Source organism: Saccopteryx leptura, chromosome 2 (genome assembly GCF_036850995.1).
Source record: "Saccopteryx leptura isolate mSacLep1 chromosome 2, mSacLep1_pri_phased_curated, whole genome shotgun sequence".
Lineage (NCBI taxonomy): Eukaryota > Metazoa > Chordata > Mammalia > Chiroptera > Emballonuridae > Saccopteryx > Saccopteryx leptura.
The window spans coordinates 335,189,387-335,214,846 of record NC_089504.1 but is presented as its reverse complement, the minus strand read 5'-3'; the positions used below and the strand labels follow the sequence as shown (position 1 = coordinate 335,214,846).

The following is a 25,460-nucleotide window of genomic DNA, read 5'->3' as shown; positions in this document are numbered from 1 at the left end:
GGTTGTATAAACTTGAACTTTGGGACAAGGGGTCCTATCACTAGTGGTCATAATACAACATATAAGTAAAGGAAGTATCTGGTTAAGGGCAATATTAAAAATTTCCCTGATTCATTTCTTGACTTTATTTATTGATTTTAGAGAGAGGAGAGAGAGAGAAAGGCAGGGGGCGGGAAGGAGCAAGAAGCATCAACTCATAGCTGCTTCTTATATGTGCCTTGACCAAGCAAGCATGGAGTTTTGAACTGGTGAATTCAGCAAGTCACCTCATCCACTTATCACCTTATCCAGGTTGATGCCTTATTCACTGAACCACCACAGGTCACGCACATGTTATCTTATTTAATCCTCATACATATCATCTGAGTAAGGTAATGTTAATCTCATTATACCGCTAGGGAAAGAAACAGCCTAGTTATGAAACTGACACAAAGTAACTTTGTCACTAACACTAGTAAGAGATACAAGTGGGACTCCATAGTCAATTTTTTTAAAAAATTTAGGGAGAGAAGAAGTGGGGGAGACAGAGAGAAAGAAGGAACAATTTGTTGTTCAACCCATCTAAGTATTCATTGCTCGATTCCCATATCTGCTTTCACCAGGGAACAAACCCACAACCTGGGCATATCAGGATGGTGCTCCAACCAACTGAGTTACCTGGACAGGGCCACAGTCAATGTTTTTAACTATTGCTGTCCTACCTTCATATCCACTGCTTGACTTCTTCAAGGTTGGATGTCTTTTAGACTCTGATGCAGCTGCTTTAACTTATTCATGGCTTACTGCAGATGCTTATCTGATAGATACCTGAGACTGAAAGGTTTTCAGGTCAGGACTTTCTTGAACTGAATTGTATCCTACCATTCTTAGGGTGCCTTGGCCTAACATTTATCTATTCCTGTGGGTTAAAATGGAAGAATCTGCTGCCTCCACATGCAATGCATTTTTATTTTATTTATTTATTTTTTTACAGAGACAGAGAGAGGGATAGACAGGGACAGACAGACAGGAACGGAGAGATGAGAAGCACCAATCATTAGTTTTTCGTTGCACATTGCGACACCTTAGTTGTTCATTGCCCAGAATGAACTGATGGCACTTTGAGTAAAGTATGTATTTATTGCCTGACCAGGCAGTGGTGCAGTGGATAGAGCATTGGACTGGGATGCGGAAGATCCAGGTTCAAAACCCTGAGGTCGCTGGTTTGAGTGTAGGCTCATCTGGTTTGAGCAAAGCTCACCAGCTTGAAACCAAGGTCGCTGGCTTGAGCAAGGGATCATTCAGTCTGCTGTAGCCCGCTGGTCAAGGCACATATGAGAAAGCAATCAATGAACAACTAAGGTGCCGCAACAAAGAATGGATGCTTCTCATCTCTCTCCTTTCTTGTCTGTCTGTCCCTATCTGTCTTTCTGTTTCTCTCTGTCTCTGTAAAAAAAAAAAAAAAGTATGTATTTATTTATTAGATGATTATCTGCTCCATAGAGTGTCTAACCTCTGGTTTCTAAACTGGAAATTCTAAGATGCATCCTTCTTATTAACTACCCTTCTTATATACTCAGCTTTATCAGTTTTTGCTTTCTGTGAATATAGATTTTCATAAGTAATCACAATGTTATGGCAAAAATAAATTATACATTAGCTAATTCTGGATGAAGATATCTTCACCATAACCAACAAAGATTTTAGTAAGAGTTTAGTGGAATACCTAAAGACAAGTTTTCTCTTTCTGTTTCTATTATAGATATGCGCACACACACACATGCAGACACTCACAGACACTCACCTGTAATTATGGATTTTTGAATTAAAATGACTCTAGAGATCATTTTAGTCCATTGCAGTTAGACAGGAAACAGGCCCACAAAAGTAAAATTACAGTTTGGTCCAGTGCATCATCTGTTTACAAGTTGTTCTACATTGTTATTTAAATATTTTGTGCATGCAGAGTTTATCTCTCTAATAGGATTTTTAAACTTTTATTTATTGATTTTAGAGAGAGGTGAGAGAGACGGAGGGAGAGAGAGGGGGGAGGAGCGAGAAGCATCCACTCCTCAGCATTCTAGGTTGACGCTCCATCCACTGTGCCACCATAGGTCAGGAATCTTTCTAATAGGATTTTGAGTTCCTAGTAAGGGGAGTGGTTTGAGGAAGGGCACTGGGAGATAATGAAAGAAACAACAACAACAGGTGCTTAATATACAGATTGAATCCTTACTCTAAAAGCTCTCTATTTACTAGCTGTGTGATGTTGCACAGTTACTCAACTTTTCTGAGTTTTCCTCCTCTGTCATGGGAATCATCATCATCTTTCTTTCAGGGTTGTTGGGAAGATCAAGGCGATAATGAATGTAAATAAAGCACTTTGCTTCATAAAGTTCTTGGCACAGGTTAACTCTATAAACATTAGTTTCATTTGCCCTCTTCTGTATTTTATTAAGCTTAACAAAAAGTAGAAATTCAGCAAGTATTTGTTACATGAAGTTGAACATGACTTGCTCTTTATTACTAAGTTACAATACTAAAAAATAGTCTCATTGCATAGATACTGTATTAGTCAGAGCACCCACCCACATATTGACAGGTTATCTTTTCACACACATAACATACAATGTGACAACAAATACCATGATATTACATGTGGTCATGTATCTCTTACACACACTAGAAATGTGTATATGGTACCAAGCTGTCCTCGGTTGGTGGTGCCAGAAGTACAATATGGTAGAGAGAGAGTGTGCTTTGGATTTATTCACAAATGGTTTCAAATTCTAATTCACGACTTACTAGATGATGATGTTGATCAAGTGACTTAAGCTCTCTCAATTCTGGTCTCCTTACCTATAACAATAATAGTACCTACCTCATAAGTTTGTTGTGAGAATTAAATAAGACAATGTATAGAAAGAGCTTATTCTGCCAAACCAGGTGGTGGTGTAGTGGATAGAGCATAAGACTGGGACATGGAGGACCCAGGTTTGAACCCCGAGGTTGCTGGCTTGAGTGCAGGCACCTCTGGCTTGAGCACAGGGTCACTGGCTTGAACTTGAGATCATAGACATGACCTCATGGTTGCTGGTTTGAGTCCAAAGGTTGCTGGCTTGAAGCTCAACATCGCTGGCTTAAGCCCAAGGTTGCTGGCTTGAGCAAGGGGTCACTAGCTCTGCTGTAGGTCCCAGGTCAAGGCACATATGAGAAAACAATAAATGAACAACTAAGGTGCTGCAGAGAATAATTAATGTTTCTCATCTCTCTCTCTTCATGTCTGTCCCTTTCTGTCCCTCTCTCTGACTCTCTCTGTCAAAAAAAAAAGAAAAAGAAAGAAAGAAAGAAAGAAAGAAAGAGCTTATTCTTGGTTTTTGTTTCTGCTTAGGTAACTTCTTTATCAAGTCAAAACACAGTAGGTTTCCATTCTTTGCCCCAGAGCTTTTTTACTTTAGTGTACAGATTTGAAGGATACTTAATTGAGATATGAGAAGGTCTGGCAGAGAGATGACATGAGCTGAATCTGTAAGCATATTAGCCAACTAGGAAAGGGATTTCAGGGCAAAAGAATGCAGTGCTATATCCTAGAGACAGCATATTAGCAATTAATAGAAGAATGAATTATAGTTAAAGATGGTGAAAACAGGTCCTGCATGATTGGCTCAGCGGTAGAGCATTGGCCCAGCATGTGGATGTCCTTGGTTTGATTCCTGGTCAGGGCACACAGGAGAAGCGACCATCTGTTTCTCCACCCCTCTCTCTCTCCCTTCTCTCTATCTCTCTCTTCCTCTCCTACAGCCATGGCTTGGTTGGAGCAAGTTGGCCTAGACGCTAAGGATGGCTCCATGGCCTGCCTCAAGTGCTGTAATAGCTCAGTTGCCAAGCAATGGGGCAGCGGCCCAGACAGGCAGAGTATTGCCTAGTAGGAGGCTTGCTGGGTGGATCCGGTCATTCGCTGGAGTCTTTCACTCTGCCTCCCCACTTCTTACCTAAGAATAAAAGATTCTGATAATAGTTGAAGTTGGGTGTTGGACACATGGAGTCTTTGTTATTCTATCTTACTCCTTTTGTGTATGTTTGAAATTTTCCATAAATAATCAAGATTGAATAGTACGGGAAAACCTGAATCTCTTTCCATTCCCAAATGTATGAAATTACTAGAAGAGAACATTCTCACTATACTGCTTCCAGAAAAAGAATAAGGATAGGAGGGCCATCTTTTTTATTTTTTGAGTTTTGGAGAGAAAGGGAGGGAGATACAGAGAGACAGAAACATCAATCTGCTCCTGCATGTGCCCTGACCAGGATTGAACCCACAACCTTTGTATATTGGGAAGACACTCTAATCAACCAAGCTATCCAGCCAGGGCTTAGGAGGGGTATCTTTTAAGGCAGGGGTCCCCAAACTTTTTACACAGGGGGCCAGTTCACTGTCCCTCAGACCACTGGAGGGCCGGACTATAAAAAAACTATGAACAAATCCCTATGCACACTGCACATATTTTATTTTAAAGTAAAAAAACAAAACGGGAACAAATACAATATTTAAAATAAAGAACAAGTAAATTTAAATCAACAAACTGACCAGTATTTCAATGGGAACTATGTTCCTCTCACTGACCACCAATGAAAGAGGTGCCCCTTCCGGAAGTGCGGTGGGGGCCGGGTAAATGGTCTCAGGGGGCCGCATGCAGCCTGCGGGCCGTAGTTTGGGGACCCCTGTTTTAAGGGGTGGGTGGAGGAAGAGGGGCCTTGGAGACAGGAAGGCAGAAGGAAAACTGGTTTTGAATGGTGGCAAGAAAGACAAGGAAAAAAAAAAAAAAGAAAGAAAGACAAGGAGGAGCACAAGATGAAAGTATTAACTATGTCAAATATTGCAGGAGTAAAGGAGTAAAGAGGAAAGGATTAAAATGATTCCACTAGATATAGCGACTAGGAGGTTACTATTGACCTTTGCAAGATCAGTCCTGATAGAGGTGGGAAGATAGGTAACCTCTATTATTTATTTATTTAGAGAAATTTTGATTTGTTGTTCCACTTATTTATACATTCATTGGTTGATTCTTGTTTGTGCACTGATGAGAGATGGAACTGGCAACCCTGGCACATGGAGACAATGCTCTAACCAACTGAGCTATATGGACAATGCCTAGATAACTTTTCTAAGTTTGGCTGTGAAGGAGAGGAGGTAAATATTGTAATCTTTAACCCACTGAAGCAGATAGCTTGTTTTTCTGATCACAGTCAGTTTACTGTAATTTTCTTTTTTTTTTTTTTTTTGTATTTTTCTGAAGCTGGAAACGGGGAGAGACAGTCAGACAGACTCCCCTGCATGCGCCCGACCGGGATCCACCCGGCACGCCCACCAGGGGCGATGCTCTGCCCACCAGGGGGCGATGCTCTGCCCCTCCGGGGCGTTGCTCTGCCTCGACCAGAGCCACTCTAGCGCCTGGGGCAGAGGCCAAGAAGCCATCCCCAGTGCCCTGGCCATCTTTGCTCCAATGGAGCCTTGGCTGCGGGAGGGGAAGAGAGAGACAGAGAGGAAGGAGAGGAAGGAGGGGGGGGTGTGGAGAAGCAAATGGGCGCTTCTATGTGCCCTGGCCGGGAATCAAACCCGGGTCCCCCGCACTCCAGGCCAACGCTCTACCGCTGAGCCAACCGGCCAGGGCTACTGTAACTTTCAAAAACTGTTCTGGAGTACATTTTTACTCATCTCACACAACAAATCTATTTATATCAGTTGTTTTATTGGTTGAAGAACTGAGATGTTTATGACCACACTTTAGGCACATCTTTCAGTTCTTGAATAAAATTGCAATCTTTATAGTCCACTAAAGAAGTGGTCCTCAATCCCCGGGCCGCGGACCGGTACTGGTCTGTGGGCCATTTGGTACCGGTCCGCAGAGAAAGAATAAATAACTTACATTATTTCTGTTTTATTTATATTTAAGTCTGAACGATGTTTTATTTTTAAAAATTGACCAGATTCCCTCTGTTATATCTGTCTAAGACTCACTCTTGACGCTTGTCTCGGTCACGTGATACATTTATCCATCCCACCCTAAAGGCCAGTCTGTGAAAATATTTTCTGATATTAAACCCGTCCGTGGTCCAAAAAAGGTTAGGGACCACTGCACTAAAGGATTTTTTTCCCTAAAAAAAGTTTTCACCACACACACAAAAATGAGAAGTTCTACTTCTTCTCTGAATTAGAACCTTTAGGACTTTGTTTACTGCTCTTTTTAAAAAATATGTAAATTTATCATTTTGACTGCATTCATTACTACCATGGATTTATAAGAGCTCAGAGGGGAGATATTCACTAGGTATTCTGTTGTTAGACACTAAAAAGTAAGAAGAGACCAGACAGGGTTTAGAAGGGGATAAAGAGAGGAGAAAAGAAGCTCAAGGGAGAACATGAGGTTCTGCCCATCCCTGTTATCAGGAAATGAGTTCAGATAAGAGCTAACTTAAACTGCCGGCCTCCTCAAAAAGGTTTTTAGGAAAAGGTCACATAACAATTATTTACTGGACAAAAAAATGTTAATGTTTCTAGAAGAGATCTCCTTGACATAAAAGATCCAATTTAGGAACAACTATTCATAGAACCATGACAGAGCTGGGATCACAGCAACCTGACATCAATTAAGTTACTATTGAGGACACAGTAATCTCTAGGGATGAGTTCTCACTCACAGATATATGTGTTGTTCTATGGCATCAAGATTAGAGTCCAGTTCTCATGTAGCTCTCATCAGGAGGAGGCTTCTTCTTGGTGCCAGGATTAAGAAATTCCCTAATGGTAAGGATATCACTTATTTTCTTTCTTTCTCTCTCTCTCTCTCTCTCTCTCTCTCTCTCTCTCTCTTTCTTTCTTTCTTTCTTTCTTTCTTTCTTTCTTTCTTTTTTCTTTTCCTTCCTTCCTCCCTTCCTCCCTCCCTCCTTCCCTTCTCCTTCCTTCCTTCCTTCCTTCCTTCCTTCCTTCCTTCCTTCCTTCCTTCCTTCCTTCTTTCCTTTTTCTTTTTCTTTTTGTGTGTATGAGAGAGAGAAAGAAAAAGAGAGAGACAGAGACAGAGAGGAAGGGGAGATGACAAGCATGAACTTGTAGTTGTGGCACTCTTACTTGTTCATTGATTGCTTCTCATTCCTGCCTTGACCAGGGGGCTCCAGTCAAGCCAGTGAGCTTGGGTTCAAGCTGGCGTCTTCAGGGTTTGAACCTGGATCCTCAGTGTCACATGTCCATGCTTTATTCATTGTGCCACCACCTGATTAGGTGGATATTACTCATTTTCACTGTATACTCCTAGATGTGAGGAAATGAAGGAAGGATATTGGGAATTTTCTCCTTTAGAGCCAAATGGTGTCCAGTAGAATTGTGTCTGCAAGGCTCAGATGATTACCAATGAAGAAGCTTTGTCCATACTCCCTTAAAACCTTTTCAAACACAGTAAACTATTGAAATATAGCCTTCTGGGCCAGGCTAACCACTATCTTTTGTTGGTCGTTTTAGGAAAGAATGCATGACAATCAGTTCCAGCAGATGCAACGTTCCCTCCACATAAGTCAAATAGGGTTTTCTCTTTGAGGTCCTTGCCAAAGAGATTGTGCTTGTCTGCTATATAGTGGAGAATACTTCAGTTCTGCACCAACGCGTCAATTTCAACCATTGGTACTTATCAGGACAGCAGATGGTTACCATCCTGCAACTTCTGCAATTGTTCGTTTCTAAAAATTCTTCATCAAACTCGACTCCAGTGTCAGCTAAAACCCATCTTATGGTTTCCATCCAACCTCTCCCGTTCGGATAATGGAGTTTGGGCTTCTTCTCTGTTATGATCATCTTTCAGGCTTTCTGGAAGCCGCTAACAGTACCTGGAGTCGCACAAAGTGCACTTCAGTTTACTGCTCTTGTTTCTAAAACTTTTCATCACTAAACCTACTAGAAAAATCTACAAAAACTTTTCAAGAATCTGTCTCTTTCCTACCGTCACCAACATACAGGGTGGTTTGGATCTGTATTGCTAGCTCATTGCCGTTCCAAAAATTATTATAAACTCTTAGAATCTTAAAAACTCAATTACATACTGATTATGCTGACCGGTTTGCCTCTAAATTCTACGGAGGGGTTGAATGAAGGTGTGGAAGAATGGGATAGTCTACAAATCAGGGCAAACTTATTAATTGCAATGTGAGTGGGGGCCGGATAGTTTGGGAATAGGAAGAGGGAAGAAGGAGAGCAGATAAGCTCTTCTTTCTCAGCTTTCAGGGTGAAATGAATGCACCTGACGCCGGCGTGGCAGAAGAGATCTGCCAGCCTAGCGAGGAGAGGCTGGACAGTGGCTGAGGCTCAGGGCCACTCTGGAGACTCCGCCCAGTGGAAGTATTCGCGCGCTCCCGTGAGGGCGTGCACGCGTACGCAACCGTATCTTGCGCAGGGTCGAGCCTGTCAGGCACGAAATCTCGCGAGATCGGAGGCTGGGATGACTGTCGGGAGGAGGGGAGTGGTGTCGGGAAAGGGGGGGAAGCTGGGCAGCGGCTGGGTTCTTTGGCTTCAGAGCTTGGAGAGAGAGAGAGAGAGGGAGGGTGGCAAAGAGAGTGAGTCGGTACCGCCGCCTGCCTGAGGAGAAAGTAGGGGTCCAGCTTGCCTGCGCCCTTCGCGGGCCGAGAGCGCTAGGCACCCGCGAACCTTTGAGGCCTCCCGGCCCCTGGGGACCCCGCCCCGCCGCCGGCCGGCCGGCCCGCGGCCTCTCTTCCCTTTGTGAGCGCCCCCTTCCCAAGGGTGGTGGTGGTGGTGGCGGTGGTGGTGGCGGAGGGCTGTGCACGGGCCCGCCCGCCGAGGGGCCGCGGCGGGGGACCGACAGGGCCTCGGCTGTGTGAGGACGGGAGGCGGCCGAGGCCCGGGCCGGTTCCCCCGAAGCAGCGGCGGCTCCCGGCACTTCCCCGCGCCATCTTAGCTAAGCTCAAGCGCTGAGGGCGCCTCCTCGACCCCGGTCGTCCCCTCGCCCCCCCACCCCTTGCCCCTTGTCGCAGAGCTTGGGCTGGGCGGCTCGCTGGGGCGGGGGGGCGGCGGTGTGTCGCCAGGCCCCCTCCTCCTCACTCCTCGCCTTCCAGCGTAGCAGCTACCCCAGCGCTGTAGGGGGCTGCGCTTGCCTACTCAGCGCCAGACCTGTCGGCGAAAGGGTAAGGGCACCTCTGCTTTGGGAAAAGGAGACTTGGAGGGGGCGGGGAAATTCGGCCCACTCCGGCCTCCGCACAGAAGAAGGGATGTGGGGGTGGGATGGAGGAGGGAAACGGGGAGGGTCTGTGATACTGTGGGTGGGGTGAAGAAGCTGGTGAGGAGGACGCCCTCCTGTTTCGAGGGGCAAAGCAAATTATATTCCTCTTTCCTGAGGGTCACCGGAAGGGGTGGTGGAAGGGGATGCCTCAAGGAAGGTGTGGCCCTCAGAGGGTGACAGGGCTGATGTGCACCCCGATTTAAAAGGCGCTAGGTCCCTTTCCCTCTGGTCCCTCTGCTCTTCCTTCTCCTTTGTAGTATCTGTGTATTCTCGGGAAAGGAGTCTACACTGCTCTGGATAGCCTGCTAGGTGGATTTCCCCCTCCTACTCAGGAAATCTATACCCCTCTTCTGTAGGGGTGATGGAAACGGTTTTCTCCCCCCTCCCTTCCCCCTTCCCCCTACCCCATCCTTTAGTCTGCTGCAGTGCTGCAGAAGTCCAAGGCAGTTTCTTCATACACAGGCCTGTGTGTACACTGAAGGGAGGGGGAGCAGGAGAGGAAAGTAATGGCGCTTCCCTTGGAAAGGTTACTCTTTTTTTTTTTTTTTTTGGTTTTTAAATCAATAACAGTACCGCTTTAATACTCTTCCCCTGAGATCTGCCCCTGGGTAGTATATCTGTTCCAGTTGTTATTGTTGGGGCCAATACAACAATGTAACAGAGGACCTGTTACAAGACAGGTCCTCTTGTAAAGGACCCTGTTATGTTGGAACAATTTTAATGTCTCTCTAGGTCTGTCTCTTAAACACTGGATTGACATTTTTTTGTCAGCATATTGGGTTTTAGTTAGGATTCAAATAAGATAACTATACCCTTTACCCCCTAATTTCTTCTTTTTTTTTTTTTCCCTATGACTTTTGTAGTTCTAGAAGAATTATTAAAGATCATTGCACACAGGCAGGCCTGTCTGATGGACATTCCTTCTCCCTGAGCTATGAATTTTTAGGGTTAATGCTATTTTGAATAACATCGAAATTGAAAATTTTTGAAAATTATTAGGTTACAAATCTTTCTTAGCAGGTGCTTTGTTTCTTAAGGAAATGAAAATAAATACTATAATTTGCTTAATTATGCCATGATAGCATCTATATTCTATAGTCAGTAAGTCTTTTTTCCACTTCTTTTGCTTCATGTCATATTTGTTTTAGACAAATCCTCTTGTCTAGTTTACAGTAGTACTTGTTGGTTTTGTCCTTTAGTAGAGTGGAAATAAGTAAAATAAAAATCTTGACATTCTAGAAGTGTGTTGCCAAGTCTATTTTGTTACCAAAGAGTAATCTTGAAGTCTACTGTTGATACCTTTTTTCTTTAGTATTTAAACTTACTGATGAAGTGATTTCAAAATGTTCTATATATCAGTATTCATAGAATTAAATAATTTTTCACAAAGCATTGAAAATAAAATACATACAGATCTGAGCTGTCTTGATATTTTGCTAACAAGTTGTATTTGGTGTTTAAGCTTCACTTAGTGGGTGACTTATTTTTAAATATCGTACTTTCAAAAACCATCTACAATTTAATGTTGTCCATGAGAGATTTTCTTTCTTTCTTTTTTCCTTTTTTTTTTTCATTTTGAAACCTGTTTAAGACCAGACTTAAAAATGTTAGTAGTAGGAGAGTGTTAGGCACTAATTTCATTTCTGTCATCTTACTTCACGATTCTGATAACAGGGAGACACATTAATGGTATGTTAAATTAATTTTATTATTTTCCTCAGAAAATGGAATTCTCCTTGCTTCTTCTGATTTTTTATCTGGATTCTAATTTTTAATAGCACTTCTCATTTGAATCTTTATTTCATGGCATAAAACTGCATGTTGTGTGTAGCATTTTTCCCTATATGGCAAATTATTGCATGAAGTCTTATTCTGTATGTTACGGTTTGTTGTTGATAATTCATATATACTAGCAGTATAAATCCTAGCATACTGCTTAGTAAAGAGTGAATTTTTATCTTGGAAAGATGCAGGCAGAGAGGATTTATCAATAAAAGCTACAAAGCTTAAGGATGTACACGGAATATAGGTGGAATACTTGCTGTATTTCAGCACATTAGAACTAAAAGAGGTACTGTTTAGGATAACTAAAAAGAAACCCTGTTTTCTGTTGCTGCTATGAATTCTGCTAAAAGTGGTATAAATATGTTCGTGATCAGTTGGATAAATTCATTATTAAAGAAAAAGTGCCGGAGGGTTATTTCAGCTGACCTCTGTTGTCTCTGTCAGAAAGAGAATACTGAGAGCTCTTAGTCTGGGTTGGTTGATTTCAGATTAGTTTGGTACTTCTTCTGTTACTAAATAGTTCATCCACAAAATGGCAGTGTACATCACTTCCTGTTTTTTCACAACTGGCCCTTTCTCTGGATTCCCATTTAATGACTTAATTTTTGGCATTCTGATTCTGATTTGTTAATTTGGTTATAATTCTCATGTTTCATAGATAGAAGAATTTCTTAGAGTCAACTGGGTTTAAAGGCTTTGAATAGTGTAAGATTATCTTGACAGTAACTAAACTTCCTTAAGGGATAGTTTCTAAAACAAATTTAAACTCTGAGAAGTTTTTAAGAAATATAACAATGCACAGGATCCAAAGTATGAGTCAACTGAATAGAAAATAATTACTGTATTTTCTATAATACAGATTTTGGGAGAACTGTGGATATGGCAATTAACTGAATGTGTGTTAAATATTAAACAACTTTTCTGAATATCAAGGTATTTACATGATATTTGGTCCCATGTTATGCCATACACTAATAAAAAAGAAACTAATCAGTTACAGAATACCAGAAAGACTGCTGCTTTTTATTTATTTATTTTAGAGATAGGGACAGAGACAGGAAGGGAGAGAGATGAGAAACATCATCTTATAGTTGAGGTACCTCAATTGTTCACTGATTGCTTTCTCATATGTGCCTTGATGGGGGTGAAGGGATGAGGACAGGGGGACTCCAGCTGAGCCAGTGACCCCTTGCTCAAGCCAGCGACCATGGGGTTATGTCTGTGATCCTATGCTCAAGCAGGCAACTCCACCCTCAAGCTGGTGAACCTGCTTTCAAGCTGGCAATCTCAGGATTTTAAACCTGGGTCCTCAGTGTCCCAGGCCACTGTTCTATCCACTGTGGCCTCCCCTCCTTCAGGCTTGGATGCTTTTCACTAACCATAAAGAGGAGTATAGTTTGTTTTAAGAATTTGCTGGTATGAATTTTTAGTAAAAGTTTTTTAAGGGCTAACTACTTGTCATTGAAATTAGAATTGAGATAACTGTTATTCTCATTACCTGAAAATAAATCCTGGGGTTTTTCCCCCTTGACTGATTTGTGTATTAAAGTCAGTTAATTTTTCCATTGTGTATCTTTTGGTTTTCAATTGTCTGTATTACTTAAAATAATTGCACTCCTACTTTTTATATTAGTTAAGGGCTACTGTTCAGTTCAGGATCATATATGAATGAATCTCTTCCAAAAGTGTAATTTCCATAATCAAGTCTTGCATAAAATTCAGATTGTTTTATTAGAGTGCCAGCATATGTTAATCTGTCTTTAGGTTTCTGTACTTGTTCATAGTTGGACTATTTTTTAACTTCAAATTCTAAAATGTAAGTGAAAAAAGATACAAATCTGTATTGTTTCATTCCATTATATTCCATTGTTGGATTAAAGTATTTTTGTTTTTAGTGTTAACAATTAATGTTTAATTTCATTAAAGATGTCTCATTTCTGCTCTGGCCGGTTGACTAATCAGTAGAATGTCGGCCCAACATGTGGAAGTCTTGGGTTTGATTCCTGGTCAGGGCACACAGAAGTGATCATCTGCTTCTCTACCCCTCCACCTTCTCTCTCTTTCCCCTTATCTCTTTCCCTCTTCCTCCTTCCCTCTCTCCCCCTCTTCTACTCTCCCTTTCTTCCCCCCTTCCGCAGCCATGGCTCATTTGAGCAAGTTGGCCTCAATTCTGAGGGTGGCGCCATGGCCTTGCCTCCGGTGCTAAAATAACTCTGTTGCTGAGCAATGGAGCAAAGGCTCCATATGGGCAGAGCATCGCCCCCTAGTGGGCTTGCCGGGTGGATCTCAGTCTGGGAGCATGTGGGAGTCTGTCTCTCTGCCTTCCTGCCTCCCACTTAATAAAAAGAAACACAACAACTCACTTCTTTAAAAAAATCAACATAAATTAAAAAGTTGTGTCGATGGCCCTGCCCAGATAGCTTAGTTGGATAAAGCATTGACCCGAAATATAGGGTTTGCCAGTTTGATCCCCGGTCAGGGCACAGACAGGAACAGATCAATGTTCTTGCCTCTCTCCTATCCTCTCTCTTGCTAAAATCAATTTTAAAAAAATTAAAAAGTTGTGTGGATGGACTAGAAACAGTTATTTTCAATTGGGAAGTATCTGTCAACATTTGGTAACAATTATTTCTATATCAGTCTCTTCCATTTGTGCTAGAAGCAGACTTTTTGTTCTGAAATATAGTCGAAGGCTGTATCTTCTTACCTAGTGACAAAATAAGTGGTCAATAAGAGGTGGCAAGGTTTTTCAAAAAACTGCCTGGCGTATAAATAAAGTAAGTAAAAGTACAGGTTACCAAGTACTTTGCATAATAGATATATATATATAGCCTGTTAAAAATGCCAGTGTCAGTGATATTGTCATTTACAGATAACTACATTAAAAAAAAAAATCAACCAGACCTGTGGTGGAGCAGTGGATAAAGTGTTGACCTGGAACGCTGAGGTCACCAGTTCAAAACCCTGGGCTTGCCTGGTCAAGGCACATATGGGAGTTGATGCTTCCTGCTCCTTCCCCCTTCTCTCTCTCCTCTCTCTCTAAAAATGAACAAATAAAAAATTTATAAAAAAAAATAAAAAATAATCATTTTAGAGAGGAGAGAGAGAGAGAGAGAGAGAGAGAGAGAGAGAGAAAGAGAAGAGGGGGAGGAGCAGGAAGCATCAACTCCCATATGTGCCTTGACCAGGCAAGCCCAAGGTTTCCAACCAGCGACTTAAGCATTCTAGGTTGACACTTTATTCGCTGCCCCACCACAGGTCAGGCTACAGATAACTACATTTAATTGGCTTCAAACTTATTTTTAAAACTGAGAAAGAGCTAATTCTTCTTTTTGATAAAATTATTCAATATGATAGTGTTATACAGATTTAGAAGTAAATGAATTACTTTATTCAGAAAGATATGCAAAATTTAGTTTCTGAGAAAACAGTAACAAATAATGGAATGGAGCAAAATATCTGATTTGCAGCCACCAAAAATAATAAAACCGGCACTCAATATATCTGAATTTCACCATTTATTAGCTATGTAATTTGTTTATGTCACTTTTTTAAGCCTCATTTTCCCCATTTATAAAATGAAGGTAGTATCCACTTTACAAGGTTGTTAGGTTTAAATGGGATAATATTTTTAGTGTGCTTCAATGCATTATATCTAAGCCTATCTTTATAAATTTTTATATATTTTTTATTCATTGATTTGTTTTTTTAGAGAGAGAGGAAGGGAGGCAGAGAAAGAGAAACATAAATTTATTGTTCCACTCATTCATGCTGTCGTTGGTTGATTGTTATATGTACCTGGACCAGGATTGAACCCACAACTTTGGCATGTTGGGACGACACTCTAACCAACTAACCTATCCAGCCGGGGCCCTTATCTTTATGTTTTAGTTGATGTTTTTAATCCACTCGTGATAGTGGTTATGAGTCTTTAGTTTGTAATTTGAATTGATTTCCAATTTATTCTCACTGAGACTGGGAGAGGTTTCAGAAATGTTGATAAACAGCATTGCTAAATACAGTAAAGGTTATTCCTTTTTTAAGCTTGGGAATTTAGTGTCACTTAAAATTGGAAAAACTTTTGTCTCTTTGCCAAAAGTATATACATATCCTTGATGGTAAAGACTAAAATTACTAATTAACCTATATGCTACTGGAGAAACTTTACTCTTCATTGTGGCACAGAAATTCTGTATGGTATGTATTAATAGTATTGAGTATATAGTAATCTCATGCTGTGTAAATGGTAGATGATGACTGATGTTTTATCAGGACCATCACATTATAGGAGTATTGTATTTCAGTTGGTTTGTTTCTAATGGGTTCTGAGTCCTAGCGGGATAATATAATGTGCCCCACTTTCAGATTTTTTACTTTAAAAATGCTTTTTCTTTCTTTATTTTTTTACAGAGAGTCAGAGAGAGGGATAGACAGACAGGAATGGAGAGAGATGAGAAGCATCAATCATTAGTTTTTGTTGCGACACCTTAGTTGTTCATTGACTGCTTTCTTATATGTGCCTTGACTGTGGGGCTACAGCAGACCGAGTAACCCCTTGCTTTAGCCAGCGACCTTGGGTCCAAGCTGGTGAGCTTTGCTCAAACCAGATGAGCCTGCTGTCAAGCTGGCGACCTTGGGGTCTCGAACCTGGGTCCTCTTCATTCCAGTCTGACGCTCTATCCACTGTGCCACCGCCTGGTCAGGCTTAGATTTTTTTACTTTAATATATATAGTTAGAGGTAATTTTTCTACTATGTAGAAAAAGCACAAATGATTTTTTGTTTTGGTTTTTTTGTGGCAGAGACGGAGTCAGACAGACAGGAAGGAAGAGAGATGAGAAATATCAATTCTTCGTTGTGGTTCCTTAGTTGTCCATTGATTGATTTCTCATATTTGCCTTGACCGGGGGGGGGGGGGGGGGGGGGGCGCTACAGCAGACTGAGCAACCTCTTGCTCAAGCCAGCGACCTTGGGCTCAAGCTGGTGAGCCTTGCTCAAACCCGATGAACCTGCGCTCAAGCTGGCGACCTCAGGGTCCTGAACCCAGGTCCTCTGCGTCCCAGTCCGATGCTCTATCCACTGCGCCATTGTCTGGTCAGGCACAAATAATTTTAATAAAGAGTAATGAAAAGATCCTTTCATCTTCAGTTTAGGTACTGACAAAATTTTTTTTAAGTTTTTCATTGATTTATTCATTCATTCATTCATTTTAGAGAGGAGAGAGAGAGAGAGAAGAGGGGAAGAGCAGGAAACATCAACTCCCATATATATTTGCCTTGACTAGTATACATACTAATCTATAGGGAACTGGTTGGAAAGAACTGCATTCAAGAGTAGCATGGTCTCAGAGAAAAATTAAAATATTAACAGGAATTTTGTTTTTGTAATATATCTTAGATAATTTGGTAAGTTAGAAGAATAAGTTTCACAAGAGAGTTTACTGCTGTATGATGTATAGGAAAGTTGTTAAGAGAGTAGATCCTAAAGAGTTCTCATCAAAAGAACTTTTTTCCTTTTATTGTGTCTATATGAATTGATGTATGTTAACTAAACCTATAGTGGTAATCATCTCACAATATATGTAAATCAAACCATCATACTGGTATACCTTAAACGTATATAGTGATGTATATCAGTTATTTCTCAAAATTGGAAAAATATTGTATCAAGAAAAATTTATTTGTTGGTATGCACTATGAAAACACCAAATCAAAATATTGGCTTGGGGAATAAGTTCGTAGCGTTTTTATATTTTATTTTACAATGATTTGTTTGCTGTTTGGCAAAGGGTAAGTATTCATTCCATAAAACTCTTTCTGCTCTACAAAACTATGTTAATTGTATTTTTGAGTTATTTAATTTTTTATTAGTTTTGAGGCTTAGAAATGGAATACCCAGGAGGCAAAAATCAACATTTTCGACACCTGCTCTTCTTTGCTTTTCATCGAGGTCAAAAAGCTGCCGAAGCAGCCCGGGACATTTGCGACTTGTATGGAGAAGGTGTCATAGGCGAGTCTACAGCACGGAAATGGTTTGCAAAGTTCAAAAATGGCGACTTTGATGTCGATGACACGTGCCGCAGCGGAAGGCCTTCCGAATTAGATGAAGAACTGGGAAATGCTCGAAAAGAATGCCACAGTCAACAAGGAGCTCTACATTGCCCAGCTACACCGCGTGAATGAGGCTATTCGACTGAAAAGACCTGATCGACATGGTCAAACCATACTGATTCACGACAACGCCAGGCCCCATGTTGCACAAGGCGTCAAAGCCGCACTCCAAGAGCTCGAATGGGAGGTCCTTCAGCATCCACTGTATTCTCAGGACCTTGCACCAACCGATTACCATCTTTTCCGCTCCCTGTCAAACCATATGAAGGGCGTTACCTTCGATAACAGAGGTCCTTAAAAACTGGCTCAACAACTTCTTTGACACCAGACCAGGTGATTTTTGGCGGAACGGCATCAACAAATTGGTCGAGAGGTGGGAAGAGGTTGTAAACAGCAACGCGAATATATAATTGATTAACTTATTGATATAATTATTGTTTTTTGTTTAAATAAAAGTCTTCGGTAAAAACGCTACGAACTTATTCCCCAACCCAATAGTTATTGATAGAATTTGAGTTTAGAGACTGCCAGTTTAACCAGTAAGCTATGTAGTGTTAATATCAAAATAAGATTTAGTAACAACACGTGTTTATTATATAAGTTTTGAGTGATATATTAAGCACTGTGCTTATCACAATAGGTTCAGTAATGATGCATTTTTTATTATACATATTTTAAGTGTTTTTTTCCAGGGTTCTTTGCTAGGATACAGAAATGAGTATGACTTGATCCCTCCCATTTTCTAGTTTAATAGGGATACAGACTTGCAAACAAATAAATTCAATAATGAAGTATAAGATTTCTCAGCAATGGCAATGTTGACATTTTAGGTAGGATAATTCATTGTTATGGGGATCTTTGCTGTGTATTATGGATATTTTCAGCATTATATGCCAGTAGCACTCCCCCCCCCCCCCAGGTGTGATGATCAGAAATGTCTCCAGACCTTGCCAAAAGTCCCCTGAAGAACAAAACCATCTTTGATTGAGACCCACTGTTGTATTGTAGTAGTGAATGCTAAGGTTACAGTAAGTGGAATGTACAGAGAGCTGTTACAGCACAAGTGAAATAGAGTGTAAGGATGTTTAGATGAGATGACCCCTGAGGGAGTGAGATTTTATATATGTCTTGAGGAAAAGTAGGAGTGGAAAGGGTATTATATATTAGCATGAAAAATCAGTATCTTAGAAAGTAAAAACTAATAGTTTGTAGCTATTGGCTTATTTATGTGGTTTGGGATGGATATTTGGTAAAATGAAGCTAAAAAGGTACGTTGGGGTCATACCTTTTTTTCTTTTTAACTAATTGAGGCATAATTAATGAAGCAAAGTATATAAATATTAAGTGTTTAATTTTTGCAGATATATACATTCATGTAACCACCATGCAGAGTAAGGTATTGAACATTTCTACCATTTCTTAGTTATTTCTTGGAGAGCCATTTTTGCTGTGCTCCTGATTGATGTGAAGACCATATAAAAGCAGGAGTGTGATATGATCAGATTTGTGTTTTAAAAAGATTCTTCTTACTGGTTCGCTACCTAGTCAGTGCACATACAGGAACAGATCGGTGTTCCTGTTTCTTCTCTCTTCCTTCTTTTCTCTCTAAACTCAATAAAATAAACATTAAGAAAATTTCTTTGGTTGTATTGCGGAGAATAGGTGGGCAGAATTATATGTAGAGAGAATGGTTAAGAGGTTATTAAAGGAGTCTGAATAAGTAGTAGAACATGATGGATTTAAGAGATTAAAGCAGAAAAATGGATGGAATTAGGGGCTTACTAGAGGTAGGGAAAGGATATGTTGTAGATGGCTTTATTTTGCAAGGGTTCAAGGAAATGTAATGATTTGGGCTTTGGTTGGTATGAGGAGAGACCAGGTTATGTTGGTGTAACAATTCAAAATTTCAGTGGCTTTTAATTGAACAGATTTTTTTTTTGTTTCACATGTCTAGTGTGGTTGGGTGGATTCTGTTTGTTCTCAATATGCAATGTCTCAAGTCTGATGGAGGCTCCATCTCAATAGATTATCTCCATGGCAAAGGGAAGGAAACTGTTAATAACCCAGTGGCTCTAAGTGTTTACCTTGAAGAGGGTCATGTCATTTTGGCTTATTGTTGATTGGCCAAAGCAAGTCATATGGCCTTAGAGATTTCACAGAGGGTAACCAAGTACAGTCCTGCCATGTGTCCTGAAGAGAACTGAAATATATCAACCATGGTAAATATTTGTCATATGTTGAGTTAAAGCTTATTTAGTCTTTTAAAAATTAAATTATATTGAAATTTATGGGAAGGAGCTTCGTAATAAAAGTCACTGTTTATTGAATGTTTACTGTGTGCCATGTACTTTAAGATATATTTTATTTTAATTGTTTACATCTCTGCAAGGTAGATAATGGCAGTCCCATTTAATAGTGGGGAAACTGATATTCATAAGGTTAAATAACTCATTTAAGATCACATACTGCCTGACCAGGCAGTGGCGCAGTGGATAGGGTGTCAGACTGGGATGCGGAGGACCCAGGTTTGAGACCCCAAGGTCTCCAGCTTGAGCATGGGCTCATCTGGTTTGAGCAAAAAGCTCACCAGCTTGGACCCAAGGTCGCTGGCTTGAGCAAGGGGTTACTCAGTCTGCTGTAGCCCCACGTTTAAGGCATATATGAGAAAGCAATCAATGAACAACTAAAGTGCCACAACGAAAAACTGATCATTGATGCTTCTCCCTATTTTTCCCTCTCTCTGACTTTCTTTCTGTCTCTGTAAAAAAAAGATCACCTACCAAGTTTGTGATGGAGTTAGGAGCGTGTAAAGCATAAACTTGTTGTACTCTGCTTGGTTGAGTAGTGCCTACTAGCAGTAGGGTGGAGAGAGGGGAAAAAAAGCTTATTTTGATTGACTGATCAATCAAATATTGTTGATTAGATTTAAATGAGTTAGCAGTGGTCTTCCTTAAGATTTTTTTCCTGAAATTCACAGTTTAGACTATTTCATTTTGTTTTAAAGATTAATATTAAAAGCTGCTTTTTTTTTTAAATCCATGAATTCTGTTTTTGACCACCTTCTATTTGATTTTTGCCTATATTGCTCTACTGAACCTGTTCTCTAAGGCTACCTGTTATTATAAATATTTGAGTCTGAGAATCTTTCATCATTTCTTTGTACATAATTTACTTCTCTATTACACTTTCTTAGAATTTCCTTTGAGGTTTGTGAATTGCTAGTAATGAGGGTGTTGGTAAATAGAATAAGTGGGAGTCTGGCTGTTTGGGACAGAAAGTCAAGTAGAAGGCTGAGGTAGAAATTTGTAAGAAAATTTTTGTAAGAAAATCTTAGGAACAATTAAGGAAATAATAAGTCTGATTTGTAAAACTGCCTTCTTACCTCTCTTGGAAGGAAAGGGCTTATCTTTGAGTGGCTGACAGTACTTTGGTACGAAGTTAATGGGCAGAGCTAAGGCTCTCTATAATAGAGAAGTCCAGTGAGAAAGAAATACAATGGGCAGAGCTAAGGCTCTCTATAATAGAGAAGTCCAGTTAGAAAGAAATGTTTGTCAAACAAAGCATTTCCATGGTTGGTCTATAGAAAATCAGCAGCTTTTGCCTTAAAAATTAGAAAGGCCTTAACTAATGGAAAAAAGTTAACTTATTTAGATTGCTATAACTATACATAGTATAAAATTCAAAAGATACAAAATATTATAACATGAAAAGTAAGTTATTCTGCCACAGCTGTCCTCTACCCAACCCTGTACCACTTCCTATTAGCAATCACATTTCTTGTGTGTTCTTTCAAAGAGAGTTGGCAATAAATATTTGAATGATGGATTAGGCATACAGGGGAAACCCTCAGTATGTATGTCTGCAGAAGAACAGGAAACACTTATGAGCACTTTATCAAAAATTTCAGAGGGAGAGACATGAAAAAGTAACAAAGTAACTGTTTGGTGCACATGACTAGTTTAGGATATGTAACTGTTACTGGTATTTTCCTTACTAGTAATTTAGTGTGTGTAAAAAATGTAAAAAAATTTCTAAGACCATAAATCTACTTGTGTCCTTAGTCCTCCTGACCCTATTTTCTTTTTAATATCTGAAGTGTCTAAAACATCAGTTTGTTTATAGGATTTTCAGGAAATAGAACTCTGAATTTAGAGAAAGACTGTCCCTGTTAACAAAGCACTATGTTCAAAGTGCTAGGGGGAAAAGGTGTTCATGAAAGGCACCTTCAGAATTCACAAGTGAAAGAAATTCATGTGTGGTCCTTTATGTCTTCTACTTCCTTATAATGTTTAAACACCTTCCTTTTTTTTTTTTTTTTTTTTTTTGAGAGGGAGACAGACAGGAATGAAGAGAGATGAGCCAACCGGCTAGGGCTGGATTTTACCAGTTTCTCTATTAATCTTTTTTTTCTGTCACTGTTGCCTCTGGTATGTGGCAATTTCTCAGTCCTTTCTGTCCTTGTTTTTCATGACCTTGAAAGTCTTGAGGTGTATTGGCTACCCTCAAGAATGTTGCCCAGTCTAGGTTTGTCTGATGTTTTTCTCATGATTAGAGGTTTTGTGGCAGAGTATCAGAGAGGTGTAGTGCCTTTCTCATCACATGTAGGAGGTACATGATATCCACATTGATGATGATGTTAGTTAAGTTAGCCTTCCTCACTTGGTTAGTGTAGTGTTAACAGTTTCGCCACTGTAAAGTTACAATTTTCCCTTTTCCTACCTTCTTTGGAAGTGAGACATTAAGTCTAGTCCATACTTGACATGGAGAAGAGACTCCTTTAATTTAGATTTGCACTTCCTTATGTCTGTTCATGCACTTATGTGCTGTCTATATCTTTTATTTAGTAAGTGTCTTTTCAAATTATTTGCCCCTCCCATCCATTTTAAAATTGGAGCTGTTTGTTATTGTTTAGTTGTAAATTCTATTATATATTCAGGATATTTGTCCTTTTTAGATTCATGTTTTGCAAATATTTTCTCTCAGTCTGTGACTTGTCTTTTATTTTTTTAATAGCATCTTCCAAAGAATAGTTTTCTTTTTTTTTTTTTTTTGTATTTTTCTGAAGCTGGAAACGGGGAGAGACAGTCAGACAGACTCCCGCATGCGCCCGACCGGGATCCACCCGGCATGCCCACCAGGGGCAACGCTCTGCCCACCAGGGGGCGATGCTCTGCCCCTCTGGGGCGTCGCTCTGCCGCGACCAGAGCCATTCTAGCACCTGGGGCAGAGGCCAAGGAGTCATCCCCAGCTCCCGGGCTATCTTTGCTCCAATGGAGCCTTGGCTGTGGGAGGGGAAGAGAGAGACAGAGAGGAAGGAGAGGGGGGGGGGTGGAAAAGCAAATGGGCGCTTCTCCTATGTGCCCTGGCCGGGAATCGAACCCGGGTCCCCTGCACGCCAGGCCGACGCTCTACCACTGAGCCAACCGGCCAGGGCCAGTTCTTATTTTTTTTAATGATTGTGCTTTTTTTAAAAAAATAAAGATTTTATTTATTCATTTTAGAGAGGAGAGAGAAAGAGAGAAGGGAGAAAGAAAGGGGGGAGGAGCAGGAAGCATCAACTCCCACTTGTGCCCTGACCAGGAAAGCCCAGAGTCCCAAACCTGCAACCCTAGAGTTCCAGGTTGACGTCTCATCCACTACGCCCCACAGGCCAGACATTTTTCATTTTATATTTAAGAAATATTTTGCATAAACCAAGGTTACAAAATATTTGTGTCTTATATTTTTTTATAGAAGTCTTAAAATTTTAATTTTACATTTAGGTCAGTTGTTTTGGGTGAGTTTTTGTTTAAGGGTAAGGTGAGAGGTTTTTTGTTTTTAGCATATTTCATACTGTTTAATGAAAAGACTGTCCTTTCTCCATTGAATTATCACCAGGGGTCCCCAAACTTTTTACACAGGGGGCCAGTTCACTGTCCCTCAGACCGTTGGAGGGCCACCACATACAGTGCTCCTCTCACTGACCACCAATGAAAGAGGTGCCCCTTTTGGAAGTGCGGCAGGGGGCTGGATAAATGGCCTCAGGGGTCCGCATGTGGCCCTCGGGGCCATAGTTTGGGGACGCCTGAATTACACCTTTGTCAAAAAGCAATCGACCACATATGTGTACTCACCTTGCTTCTGTCTCTATCTGTTCATTAATCCGTGTTTCTATCCTTATACCAATACCACACTATCTTGATGACTATGATTTTATATTAAGTCTTGAATTCAGTTAGCATGTGTCCTCCCTTGATTCTATTAAAAATTGCTTTGGTATTCTAGGTGCTTTGCTTTTTTAATATAAGCTTTAGAATCAATTTGTCAGCTTGTACAAATTGACTACTGTTTTTTTTGAGATTGGGTTGAATCTGGATAATATGTGGTTGCATTGACATCTTAACAATATTGAGTCTCCTAATCTACAAAAAGGATATTTAGCTTTCCATTTTTTTGGATCATCTTTGATTTCTGTCATCAGTGTTTTGTAGTTATCAGCATAAAAATCTTGCACATATTAAATTTATCCCTAAATATTTAATGATTTCTGATATTATTGTAGATGTTATTTTTTTCTCCAAATTTCAGTTTCATTACTATAGTAGTATATAAAAATACAATTGATTTTGTATATTGACTTTGTATTCTGTAACCTTAATAAAGTCACTTCTTCTAGTAACTATCTGCAGATTATTTGGGATCTTCTGTGTAGGCAGTTATGTTTATGAATAAAGAATTTTGTTTCTTCCATTTCAGTCTGAATATCTTTTCTTTATTTTCACCTTATTGCACTGGTACAATCTTGAATAGGTGTGGTGAGTGGATATCCCTGTCTTGTTTCTCATTATGGTGAAAGTATTTCATCTTTCATCATTACATGTAATTATTAACGGTATGGTTATTTTTTTAAGATTTTATTTATTCATTTTAGAGAGGGAAGAGAAAGAGAGTAAGAGAGAGAGAAAAGGGGGGAGGGAAGAGCAAAAAGCATCAATTCCCATATGTGCCTTGACCAGGCAAGCTCAGGGTTTTGAACTGGCGACGTCAGCATTCCAGGTCAACACTTTATCCACTGTGCTGCCACAGGTCAGGCTAATTCTAGGGTTCTTTTGGATATTCTTTATCAGGTCAAGAAAGTTCTTTTTATTTTCAGTTTTTAAAAAGTTTTTGTCATGATTGAATTGAACTCTGTCAAATGCTTATTTATTTATATATTTTATTTAGTGAAAGGAGGGGAGGCAGAGACAGACTCCCCACATGCGCCCTGACCGGAATCCACCTGGCAAGCCTACTAGGGGGCAATGCTCTGCCCATCTGGGGCCTTTGCTCTGTTGCAACTAGAACCATTTTTTAGCACCTGAGGTGGAAGCCATAGAGCTATCTTCAGTGCCCAGGGCCAACTCGCTTCAATTGAGCTGCAGGAGAAGAGAAAAGAGAGAGAGAGAGAGGCAGAGAGAGAGAGAGACAAGCGAGAGGAGAAGCAAATGAGTGCTATTTCTGTGTGCCCTGGCCAGGAATCGAACCCAGAACATCCACACCCCAGTCTGACGCTCTACCCCTGAGCTATCCGGCCAGAGCCCTTTTTTTTTTTTTGCATCTACTGAAATATGTTTTGCTTTTTTAGTCTAATGAATTATATTGATTGATTTTTAACCCTGTGGTAAATTCTACTTGCTCATGATATATTATTATTTTCATAAAGTGCTGAATTCTGTTTGCTATTACTTTTTTCAGAGTTTTGCACTTCTATCCATGCGGATATTGGTCTGTAGTTTTTTTGTTAATACTGGTTTTGGTATCATGGTATTTTGACAATGAAATAAGTTGGTAAGTGTTTATATGCTTGAAGAGTTTATGTAGAATTGATGTTATTTCTTTTTTAAATATTTGGTACAGTTTGCTAGAGAAACCATCTGGGCCTGTAGTTTTCCTTTTTTTTTTTTTTTTTTTTAGTGAGAGTCAGAGGCAGACAGAAAGGGAGAGAGATGAGAAGCATCAACTCATAGTTGGGGCACGTTGTTCACTGATTGCTTTCTCGTTGTGACACCTTAGTTGTTCATTGATTGCTTTCTCATATGTGCCTCGACCATGGGGCTACAGCAGACTGAGTAACCCCTTGCTTAAGCCAGCGACCTTGGGTCCAAGCTGGTGAGCTTTGCTCAAACCAGATGAGCCTGTGCTCAAGCTGGCAACCTTGGGGTCTTGAACCTGGGTCCTCCGCATCCCAGTCCGATGCTCTATCCACTTCGCCACTGCCTGGTCAGGCTGGGCCTGTAGTTTTCTTTGGGAGAGTCTTTTTTTTTTCTTTTTTCTTTTTTTCTGAAGTTGGA

At 40.3% G+C, this 25,460-nt stretch overlaps 1 protein-coding gene and 1 pseudogene across 1 annotated transcript in view; one reads left to right on the top strand and one right to left on the bottom strand.

Moving 5' to 3' along the window:
* Positions 1–1,612: 1,612 nt before the first annotated feature.
* LOC136393643 (glutathione S-transferase A4 pseudogene) lies at positions 1,613–7,822 on the bottom strand (annotated as a pseudogene).
* A 662-nt stretch (positions 7,823–8,484) lies between these two features.
* Positions 8,485–25,460, top strand: part of TAOK1 (TAO kinase 1) — a 172,988-nt gene continuing 156,012 nt past the window's right edge. Inside the window, exon 1 of the mRNA XM_066363617.1 lies at positions 8,485–9,162. The gene's annotated coding sequence lies outside the window, so the exon portion shown is untranslated. The remainder of the gene's footprint in view (positions 9,163–25,460) is intronic.